Source organism: Humulus lupulus, chromosome 4 (genome assembly GCF_963169125.1).
Source record: "Humulus lupulus chromosome 4, drHumLupu1.1, whole genome shotgun sequence".
In the NCBI taxonomy this organism is placed as follows: domain Eukaryota; kingdom Viridiplantae; phylum Streptophyta; class Magnoliopsida; order Rosales; family Cannabaceae; genus Humulus; species Humulus lupulus.
The window spans coordinates 163,106,384-163,119,438 of NC_084796.1; positions in this window are offsets into that span (position 1 = coordinate 163,106,384).

Sequence of the window (13,055 nt, forward strand, 5' to 3'; positions counted from 1 at the left end):
CCAGCTCGCGGTACGAACTGAGTATGAAGGCTATGACCCTTTGTAAATTCAACACATGCAAGGTAAGCGTGCATATATCAGACATCACGTGTCTGATATGCCCCTGACTTCTCGGACACGCAGCAGGAACGTGCGTATTCAGACACCCACGACTGGGTTGGGCCGTGCGGCCCATTATCTCCTTACCTATCGATTTGACCATACTTATGTGTCAGGTTTAGGAATTAATCATGAATGTCACAGAGTTGATGTGATAGATAAGAGGGTCATGGGATGACCTTCTTACCAACTCCCAAGTGCCTTCTCCTATAAATATGGAGACCCTGGGACTTAATAAGGGTTGGATTCTCTATTGTAAAAAAGGCCCTATAACCAAATATCCAGTATAGAGCAATAATACTGACTAGTGGAGTAGAAGGACTTTAACCTTTGAACCACTCAAAAAACGTATCTTGTGTCACCTCTTTCCTTTTCTAAGATCTTATATCTGTTTCGGTTCACATTTAGCACTAATCCCTTTCTCTTCATTTCTTAATTACCTGTTGGCGAAGAACCGCGTCAACAAATATATATGTGATTATGTGCCATACATGATTTTATATGGTGATATGAACATATATATATATGCATGTTTATGTGTATTAAATATGCATGTGGGCCCATTTTTGTTAATACGAGCAGATTTGTAATTTTGACCCGTTAAGGGTATAAATGTAATTATATGTGTTATGTGATTGAGACCACAATATTATGTAGATATATTTGGAATATTTGACTCGAGGCTATCATAGTGAGCGAGTTAGCAGAAAAGTCACAACAGGGTTAAATACCGGCCTCGGAGTGAGCCTATGGGTATTTTGGGAAACTTAGTGTGTATTCGAGGTTTATCGGGTAATGGGTAGTTATTTCGTGATTATTTGGGTATGTCAGGATTAATTGGGAGTCTGTAGTGCTATTTGAGGATTAGCGAGAAATGTGGCAACTGACGGTATTGCCCTTGGGGGCATTAAAGAGTAAGGTTTGGATCTAGGGGCACTTTAGTCCTTTTTGTGTCAAGAGATAGGTTTAGGAAACCTTGAGAAACAATCAGAAAACACCAAACACACTCAGCCTCTTTCTCTCTCGCGTTTGCTCTCTCTCACTTTCTTTGGGGAGAGTTTGGAAAAATTGAAAGGGGAAGCACTCAATCTTTGAATTTTGGGGTAAGGATTGCTAGGGAAATTAAAGCTCAGTGGAGCTGGGAAATTCTAAGCTTAAGGGAGCAGCTAGGATCGATTCAACCATAGGTAATCTGAAGTTTAGGTTCTGAGTTTTTTAAAGTTTTTATGTTTTGAAAGTTCTTTCTGAATTCTTAGTTTCTAGGAGCTTTTTGGTTAAGTTTTCACATGTTTGTACTGCTCTGGGTGTAGTATTGAGGTGTAGGGGTTTAATTTTTTCTTTAAGTTCACGTTTGGGGTGAATTTTGGTGATTTGGCTTGGGGAAAAAATGCTGGAAATTCTGAGTTCGCAGGGTCGTGCCGCGACGCTGTTCTTGGAGCATCGCGACCCGCATGAATTCAAAGGCCTAAAGGGGTTCACTGAACCGCCTTAGCGCGCGCGACACTGGGTGGGTTGTGCCGCGACGCATGTCCAGGAATTGGACTTGGGAGGCTCTCTGACTTGTAGAGGGTCGCTATGCTTTTGAGGGGCACCGCGACTCAAATAGGGAATTTTGGCCAAATAGGGTTTTCAAGCTCGGGAACTCAAATCTAAAGGCTTGGGAAGGATACCACTACCAGGTTTAGTAAAATTCGAGGTCCTAGAGGCTAGTACGTAATATCGAAACTTTTAATTAGTTTAGATCCTGATGGTTTCTGTTATTGCATTATGATAAGCTATATCGCTAGGGCTCTGGAATAGGGATCGTGCTCGGGATCTCCACACATTGTCTGCTTGGGACTCGAGGTAAGAGAATTGCAACTGGGTTGTAATCAGGGCTTAGACCCCTGTAAATGGATATGATTGTGGTTATAAATGTGATTATTCGATTAGGCATGCTTGTATCTACTGCATTTGATTGTGTGTTATGCAATCTATATGTTTGATTATATTTAATCTGAAGGTCCGACCTAAGGGAGTCGGGGCCGACATCAAGCGTGCAGAATGCAGCTCGCCTAAGAGAGTCGGGCCTGAATGTCACCTAAATAATTAGAAGTGTCGATTGCACTTGTCTAACTGTATTGATTGATAAAATTGGATTATGTGTTTGTTGAGCAGATTTCTACTACTAAGTTTGTTGTTTATATACCGTTGCTCATTTGAATCCTTTGATTTAAGTTTTCATGTTGAGCCTTGGCTCACGGGTACTATATGGTTCAGGCAAGGGAAAGGGAAAATTAGACCAGCCATGAGTTGGAGAGCTTTAGGGGCTGTGTGTACATTTGCAGCTGCTCGACCGCCACGGCCAAGGGATCAACGGGGACTAGAGCCAAACTTAATTTTCTCACTTAGGCCGACTTACGTTGTAATTGATTTTGATGTTGTAAATTCCTTATAAACACTTTTTTGGGATCCCATATACAGACTCAAACTTTTTAATGAAAACAACTATTCTTCTGATCAAAATCTTTAAACCCTAATCCATTAATTATCCTTAGTTACACGTTTATATCCAAATGACTTGATTAGCAAGTCCAGCACTATTTGAAATACACAGTGTAATGGTCTTGGTTATCCAGGGCGTTACAACCTGGGATCGGGAATTCTAAACTTGCATGATTAAGTCTCACAAATGTTTTTTGTCTTCAAAACTCAAGGGACGATTAAAGGGTGCATATAAGTTGGCCACATACAGCTTAAGATAGTCTACACAGTTGCTGTTCATGTCGTAGAAGTGAATGGAAGGGTCTTGTTCGACATGGTAACAAATTGCACTTTGGTCAATAAATTTGAGAAAAGAAAGGTGGCGTAAGTGTCAAAGAGCCTTGGGTTGACAAACCACTTGGATACTGAGAACTTTTAGGGCAAGTATGGAGTATGCCCTTTTGTTGATGTTCGTTCATATGGCCTAGCACTATGGAAGTAGAGATTACCCATTTGGGATTTGGGGCAAAATATACATTTGAAAATGGCAATGAAATAAAATTGAAACTTTACTGGGGTAAAAGGAAATTTACTACATATGAAGGTCCCGAGATCTTCAAGAGGAATGTATGGAGGTTACTAGTCTCCCTCCATGATGAAAAAGAGATTCTTTTTTCTTCATCCGGTTAACATGTGGAGAGAGGAAGGATGTGCTAATTCAATAATCTCACTTTGAGAGGTGGATCGCATATTAAAATTGTAGAAATTTTTTTTGGTAATCAGAGGAGCACACTTGAAGATACTCAAAAGGGTAGCCCTACTCAAGGTCAAGAGTGAATTGGAGGTAATTTATGTTAGTGATCCTATAAAAGTGAAAGAATGTAAACAAGAACGAGTAGAAAGGGAAACCCAATGGCTTCTATATATCTCAAACTAAATACAAGATTCTTCTTTCTAAAAATGTATGAGCCTTCCAATGTTTAGCCAATTCAGGTGTTAGGGTTTGGATGTATATGAAATTAAGAAGAAGGTTTTTGAGGCATTGGAGGGATGATGTATATTTAAGTTTTTGGGGGCAGTAGATGATGATTGTGGAGCCATGTTTAATACAAAAAATTTGAAAGGTTAAAGACGAGAAAGAGAAGTTAAGAAGTTGATTAGAAGATAAGTAAGAATGAACATCGAATGGAAGGGTTTGCAATTTTATGAGTAGAATGGGCTCAAAAATCAAGGTAGTCATGATGACTTTTAATATGCATTTGTGGGAAGAAAAAAAAAAGATTGGCTGAGAATTTTTTACATAATTATTCATCATTTGGTTTATAAAAAAATGTTACTTGTTTGATACATGACAATTCTCAAACAAAGAACAAGAGCCAAAAAATGTTACTTGTTTGATACATGACAATTCTCAAACAAAGAACAAGAGCCAATTCTGTGGACCAAATTCATTCATGTGTTTTAATATGTATATTTATGCTAAGTTGTTATCATGGCTATTAAAAATTGGTATATCGTAAGAAGAAGCTTGGGAATAAGAAGGTCTTAATCTCATTTGAACCTTGGTTAGGTTAATCTTGTCGAACTCACAAGGGTCGAGTATTGCTAGGCCTTACTTGTTGAAATTACTATCTATCACCTTCCGACTGCTGATGTGGACCAATCAGGATAAGTGTTTATAATCCTAACCAACTTATGAAAATCTATAAATAACAATGGGACAAAAAAATGAGACCTTTGATTATTTTTATAGACACTTATATTCTTTTTGTTGGTTCTTTATGAGAATTCTTGCTGATTTGAGAGTCAAAATCACTTCTTGCATGTATATGAGGTTTCTTTCAATATCACAAGATTTGATGATTCAATCCTCTTGGTAATTACATCCATTCTATCTTAGTAATTGCATTCCGTATGCAACTCTTAGGTGATATTTAATTGGGGTAATGAAATGTTTTATAAAACATTTGAATGTCTGGCTTTTCTATTATTTTGGTAGAATGATTTTCCATTTAAAAATGGGAGAAAAAACCATTCCAATACACAAATGAAACTTTTTTAGTAATTTTTTTTACTCATATTAAATTTTATTCCATTCATATTCTCGTTACCATTCTCATTCCTATTATATTATCTTCATTACTCTCAACCAAATATACCCTTAATCTAAATATAAAATGAAATTATTCAACAACTTTTTGGATAGAACACAAAATACTTCACATCAAATATTATTTTAAGAAGGAATATGTTACAAAAGTAAAGAAAAAAAAACTAGCTAAAGTAACTAAAAGAGTGTTTGACTCTTAATTTAAAAGCAATTTTTTGTTTTAAAAATTAAAAATTATCGTTTGACAACATTGACATTGTTTTCATTAAACAATTTTTGAAAACAAAGTTACAAAAGAGTGAAAATTTTGACATTAACAAAAAGTTTTTTGTTATTCTCAAACTTTTTTTGTCCATTTTTTTTATTTTTTTTCTCACATCACTTTTTTAATCATTATTATCTCACACTACTTTCTCTCTCCTAAATTTCTCTCACATCACTTTCCTTCTTATTAGTTTCTCTCTCCTCACTTTCTCTCACATCAATTTCTCTTTCATTAGTGTCTCTCACATCAATTTCTCTCTCATTAGTTTCTCTTTCATCAAGTTATCACTCGTCATTTTCCCTCTTCTCATTTTTTCTCTAATCACTTACTATATCCTCATTTTTTTTCTTTGATCATTTTCTCTCTACTCACTTCACTTTCTCTCTTATTTTTTCTCGTATCACTTTCTCTCTTCTCAATTTCTCTATTCTCAATTTCTCTTTCCTCAAATTTTCTTTTCTTACTTTCTCACTCCTTATTTTCACCACTATTTATTTCATATTACTTTATCTCATTATTTATTACAAACTTTTAAAAAATATTTCTCTTTGTAAATATATTTATTAATTTTTATTTAAGGTTTAAAAAAAGCTAAAAAATTGATTTTAGAAAACATTAACCAAACACATTGTTTTTTGAAAACTACAAAAACCGTTTTATGTTCTCATTTAAGAAAGCACTACTTTGAAAACGAAAAATAGAAAATAATGTCAAACATACCCTAATTCACTAACTCCATCTTCTAACTAACCTATATCTAAACTATCCTTAACATATTAGCACATATAAATATATAGGATTTTTCTTTGGTAGGGGCTAAAAAAGAGGCGCACGGGTGCACCTCTTTTGTGTTCTCCTACCATGAACAGTTTTCGGCGCAATTATTTTTTATAATTATATTTATTCTAGTTATTTAGAGAATCTTGTAAATTTTCTTAAAATTCTGAATAATTTACAGGGTCGAAAATACGGTTGAAAAATGTTGTTGCACGCGAGACTAATTTTTTTTATGCGGGTAAAAATTGTCTGTTTGAACTTAGTTTTCGGCATTGTAAATTATTCAGAATTTTCTGAAAACTTGCAGAATGCTCTAAATAACTACAATATACCCGGTCATAAAAAAACATCGCGCCGAAAACTATTCATAGCAGAGGAACACAAAAAAGGTGCACCGATGTGCCTCATTTTATAGTCCCAACCATAAAAATACCCAATATATATATTTATATGAATTTTCTTAGGTAGGAGCATCACTTTTGCCCCTACACTAGGGACGTTTTTTATTTTCAGCACTTGGAGAAATTATTGCCCAATTTTTTTCTTCATGATGACGTACATTATAGTTATAACAGACTTCCCGCCATTTTTTGGAAAATTCCAAATAATTTACGGTACTAAAATTAGAGTTCAAACAATCAGTTGCATACGTACCTGATTTTTTTATAAGCGTGGAAAACAGACTATTCAGAATTTCCTAAAAATTGACGAGATGCCTATTATAATTATCATGTACGCTATCATATAAAAAAATTAACTTATAATTTCTACACGTATCAAAAATAGAAAACGTTTCTACGATAAGGACAAAAATAATGTCCCAACCTAAAAAAATTCTTTTATATATATATTTATATATATCTCCTTCACACAGACCAAACTACTGTTGGTTTGATGAAAAAGCAAGGTAAAGTTGTTAAGGTAGCCAAAAAGAACTGAGAACTATAGTGGGGAAAGCTAGCGAATTAGATTCCAGCACATAATAACTTCCATTGATATTGATAGTAGCCTTTTCAAATGGATATTCATGTTGAATGCTTATCCAAAGCACGAAGACAAGTAGGATTATTCATTATTATAATTGTTATTTTTAAATGTATAAAGACAATGATTGATATATCTCTGCTGTGGGATTTTTACCAGAACACTTGTTAATGTTAATATGCACACAATTATATACGATAGCGACTTTGAATCGAAACAAGGAACCATTCTTTTCCCAAAATAAATTATAATTAATACAGATTGAACATTATGTAATCGTTGTTCGATTATTTGGTTTTAAAGTAAGTGGGGATTCAACTTAGCATCCTCGCTTTACCTTTAACTATTCCAAGTCAGGAAGGAGAGTTTGAGCCTTGTGGGGCGTAATGAATATTTTAACTCTGCAAAATGGACAAAAGTGATTCATTATAAAGCACATTAGCATTTTGTTTTTTATATTATAATTTATATGCTGATGAAAGTGTTAAGAAATATGACATGTCATAACTTTTAAGCCTTGATATCTTTGCTAAGAGCCTAAGACAGGTGAAAAAAAAATCTTTTTAATAAGGTAATCTTGATTTCTCTTTTAGATGTGCAACTCAATCTTTGTTGTCAAGCTTTAAAAACACAATTTTTTTATCTGTTTTACTTATCAAACAATGAATTGGAAGTTTGCTTGGCAATCTTTTTTTTCTTCCAATTATTCGCAATTTTTTAGAGGAAAAGATGTGTTATAAAAAAAAGTGAAACCCAAAACATAATTTTTACTTTAGGGTTCAATTTATTTAAACAAAAAACTTGATCGAATTGAATCTCAATCAGGACCCACAATAGCGAAATGTCATTCTGGAAATGTATATTGAGCCGAATATTAAAAGCATTTCCCCTCAAAAAATAAAAAAATGCTGGAAGTGGCAGATAATTATTAGTTTATTTTCTGTTCAAATAACATGATGCTATCCAGGGTTGTTTGGTAACACTAAAAAAATTAGTTTTTATTTAATTAATTAAAATTTTGAAAATTAAACATAAATAAAAATTTGCTAACTTTATTTTTATTTAATATTTTTTTTTAAATTCATTAAAATTTTAAAATAAAAAATTTTCATTTTCAAAATCTTTTTAAACAGTTTTTGAATTTTCGTTATTTTTTCTATCATTTAAATCAATATCTTATTTTATATTATTAAACAGAAAAATAAAAATAAAAATTATCAAACACATTTATTATTTTTGGTTTTTAAAAATAAAAAATAAAAATAGTTATCAAACATATATTTTTTTTTAAAAAATAAAGAAACAATTTTTATTTTTGTGTTAAAAAAATTCAAAAACAAAAATTTTACCCTACACAACATGTATGCAAATAAAGGTTTGTTTTCTTTTCTAAGTATATGTCTAAGAATACTAATAAATAAGATTAAAAAGATAATGGCTTTAAAAAAGCAGCAACTGATGGAGAATGCACATCCCACTCAGTAGAACCACTTTTGGCACAGAACTAGGCTTTTTTACTCATAAGTGATTTGTAAGTAGTGGTGGTAAAAGTCTGATTTAACCCCACTTATTTGTGACTCAGAGAGGCAATGTATTTTGGGTTTTATCAGATATGGCTGTTGGTTGCTTAAAGTACGGACACCATTGGATGTCTTCATCTCAAGCGCTATAATGTGCAAATAAATACAAAGTTCTCCGTTCTTAAGATTTATTTATAAAATTTATTAAATTTGTATATATGTGATATAAATTTTAAGGCCAACGATTCCAAACCGCTTGGCATATAAGCGAAATGACTTCCGTTCCTTCAATTTATTATATGCCAATTGTTTTATTGTAAAAGTATTGGGAAGGTGTTGTCCTCAAGTACACTTATGTGTACTATTCTGACAATTAATTTATAAGGTAAAGACTTACTTTTTATTTTAATATACAATTTTTACTCATGACAACCGGTTTTGGTTACCGGTTGGATTTTTTTATAATAAAAAAATTAGTTAAATAGGGATATAAATGTCTTTCTATACTATGTATATCTTTCCATATAAAAATAGCTATCTGTACATTATTTACAAATGTTAGCACAGAGATTTAATAAAAGGTACATAGCTGTTGCTATAGGATGCACATTTATATTTTAATTTTTTGTTGTTGCTAGAACTCATGGCCTTCAACATTTATATTAATTTTTTTGACTTGAAAGATGATTATCTACTATTTATTTATCTTTTATAATTTTTGGAAATACATGGTTAAATTATTTTCTTAATAATGAGATTTTGATTGTAAACTTGTTATTTTAAGTTTTAAAATTCTAGATATTTAAAATTCAATGTTCCAAATCATATAGGAATTGGGGTTATTTAAAAAAAAAAATAGTTTATATTGTATGCAATATATTTATATTAAATTTGACAATGTATCATATTAAATAATTGAATAAGTAACACAACATTCAACATGTTAGTGAATATAATTTTTCTTAGTTATATTTATTGCAATTCAATATAAAATGTTATTACATTGAATTACCTTATTTTGCTTGTAGTTAAATAATTGACATGTTCCATCATCATATGTTAACACAGCTTGGTTTGGCCTTGATCTTAAAATTGTTGCATAAGTTGCCTGTGTACTGCCAAAGTACCACCGATCATAGGTATGCCTTTCATGACGGTTGGTATTTGGATCTAGACCACCTCGAAGGGAGAAGTCTTCATTATAACCTATATGCTGGTATTGTATTGTTACAGGCTCTTGAAGACGTGATCTGATTGGGAACATGTGTTCCATAATCAACTGAAAATAAGATAATTATTATTCATGCAATAATAGTGTTAAATAATAATAAATATATTTATTTTTATTGATTTTAACATTTAAATAAAATATATATAGATCAATATGGCAGTCAGTTTGATTTTGAAAATATGATCAATACATAAGCGTAGTAATAGCTATTACAAAATGATTCCATGATTTAACTATTAAGAGATAGTGATCTTATAAATAATATCCAGTACACAATAACATTGCGTCCAATAGGTTGCGCATTACACATGATCATCATAATCATTCCCAAAAGACTCCTACGTTGAATAAGGCATGTCACTTTCACCTCCCGCATTTTCATTCCCCGATTCTGTGTACCGATCGATACTAACACTGCTTGTGCTTGCCCCTATTCCTCTTCCAGTTGTGTGGCCACGATTGGGACATGTTCGACTGTTGTGACCAAGGGCACCGCATGCTCCACATGCCCTTTGTCTGAAGCCTGATCCGTCTGTTGGAATCCCATGCCCGTTGTCCCTTCGCTGCCCTGGATTTCCTTGACCTTTTGTTATGACTCTAACTGGGTCTTGCATTATGTTAGGATTTTCTCGGTACGATCTCCTTGTGGATGTGCTGTAATGCCCTGAATTCTTCGTTATGGTTTAATGGTGGGAATAGTAGGCCGGGAGGGCCATACTTGTTTAATTATGCCATTAAATGATAAAATGCATGTATATGTGGATTATATTGTAATATGATGTTAAATGCATGCATGTGTGTCCATATTTGTTATTACAGGGGTGTGATGGTAATTTGGCCTGTTGAGGGCAAATTGTTTATTTGTATGCATGTCGGTGATATATTTTGAGACCACATTATAATGTGGGTTTGTTCGAGCCATTCGGCATGAGACGATCATGGTATGTTAATTATCGGTTTGGTCATAACAGGTTTAAGCTCGGGGTTCGGGGTGAGTCTCAGGGTGTTTTTAATGATTAGACTGTTACCGGGCATTAAAGGGTAACGGGATGTGAATTATTGGTGTTTGAGAGTATTGAGATTAACGGGAATTGGGAAGCGTTAATTATGCTTAACGGGATAGGTGGAAAGTACCAATTTTACCCTTGAAATGATTTTAGAAGCCTTGAATGACCTAGGGGCATTTAGGTCATTTGGTTTGGATATATGTGAATCTTTAAATGACTGTAGAAAACAGAACAAAAACAGAGCAAGAACTTCCCTTCCCGTACATCATTTTCCTTTATTTCTTCTTTGGAGTTTTTGAGCTCAAAGTGAGGTTTCAAGCTAGGAAATCAAGGGGCTTAGTTTGTGGACTTGGTTCAGCCATTGAAGAGGGTTTGATCTCCAATTTGAGGTGAGTTTCAGCCATAACTCTCTGGTTTATCTCTGTTTTGGTTTAAGAATTCAGCTTGTAATTCTTTTGATGGATAGTTTAATTAATGGAAGTTTGATTGAAGTTTAACTTAGGTTTTGATGAGGGTGAGTTATAGATGAAGTTTAGGGGTTAAATTGAGTGTTAGGTTGGTGTTTTGGATTGGTTTGAAGGGATGGTTTCAAGGGAAAATGCAGGGGAGGTCGAGCTAGTGCGTGCTGGTTTCTGGGCTGTTTTGCGTAATGAGCCGCGGCATGGCAATGGTGAGTCGCGACCCATGGTGCTTGATAGGGTAAGGGCGCCTCTGTTTGAGGGGCGCACCGTGGCCCTTAGTGGCTTTTTGGCCAGAAAAGTGTTTTTAGCTTGGGGATTCAAGCCTTAGGCCTCGGGATCGATCCTACTACCCGGATTAGTTGTGTTTGATGTCTCGGAGGCTAGGTTTTGGTTTGGGAACCTTTTATGATTTATTTTATTGATGGAATCCCATAATTGGTTATGACTAGGTAACCGCTAAATGACCAAAAAGTTTGATTGTTCTCAAGGGTCATTCTTTTATTCATTCTAGCTCGAACCAGAGGTAAGAAAACTGCACCCCAAATGTGACATGCACGGTTATTCATGAGGCATGTTGGTTGTATGAATGTGGACATGAATTGATTATGGAATACTTAGAAAATGTTGCTCACTTATGCATGGTACTGACTCATTAGTCAGATTTGGCAAAGGTGCTAGTATCAACTGTGAAGCTGTGACTTATTAGTCAGGTTCGGCAGTGGTACTGGGCTCTGGTCACGTTGCGCTGACTCATTAGTCAGAACGGCCTTAGCGTGTATCACGCAAGCCAACTGAGATTAGATCTAATCGATTATTTGCATTGAATGACTCAAAGAGCATTAATGCCGGACGACCTCAAGGTCGATGAACATTATAAGCGCTTGAAGGCTAGTGGCTTAACTAGCAGCCACTCTTCCATTTGATCTAGTGACTCGCTTGTTAATCACTCAGTATGGTTTACCAGAACCTATTGAAGGCTAGTGGCTTACCTAGCAGCCACTCTTCCACTTGAATTAGTGACCTGCTTGTCAGTCACTCAATATGGTTTATCAGGACCTCAAGTGATATTCACTCATTTGTTTGAAAGCTTTGTGCTCAATGTGATTATAATGATAATCATTTGATAATGTTTACACATAATGTTATGTTTTCTTGTTGGGCTTTGGCTCATGGGTGCTATGTGGTGCATGTAAAGGAAAAGAAAAGCTCACCCAGCCTTGAGTGGAGAGCCTAGGTGGTGATGTGTACATATGCGGCCGCTTGACCACCACGGCCAAGGAGTAGGGGGTTTACCCTATTTTTGCCGCTTAGGTCGGCGGGGTTTATAATTTTGGAACAGTAGTGACCTTTCTGAGTTGTAAATAAATTGTAAATGTTCTTGTGGGCCCATGAACAGTTTTATGTATCAATAAAACATATCCTTCCCTTTTTATTGGTTTTCACCTTAACCTGTTAATAATACCTAAAACACGTTTTTAACCAAAGGACTCAGGCAATGAATCAAATTTCCGGTTCACCGTAACTGTTCTGGGGTAACCAGGGTGTTACATGTGCCCTGTGAAACTCCTTGGATGTCCATACCTTCCTTGAAAATGGCAGTGAGACGAGCCCACATTTTCTTTCTTCTGTATTGGAGTTGGCACCATTCGTTGTCTTCCATTTGATATGTCTCCATTAACTCTTTCCATTTGTTCTCAAACACCTCCTCGTTGTAGTATGAGTACATCAAATTATTGAATGCTTTTGTGAATCCAGGATCATTACTAGCCCTAGATGCATTTGTGCTTAGATGCCAAGCACATAATCGATGTGTGGATTCTGGAAATATTTCTTTTATTGCCTCACGCATTGCATTATCCCCGTCAGTGACCACGACTGAAGGTTTTTTTTTTATGGTGACATTCTAAGAATGCTCTTAGCATCCATGAGTAAGTCTCCATTTTTTCATTTACGAGCAACGCAAACCCAAAAACACAAGTTGAGAAATGGTGGTTGACGCCCATCAAAATGCACAATGGCTTGTTGTACGTGTTGGTCATGTACGTTGTGTCAAATGTTATCACATCCCCGAATGCCCGGTAGTCAATTCTTGCAGTCCCGTCGGCCCAGAATATGTTTGCAAGTCTGTTTTCTGTGTC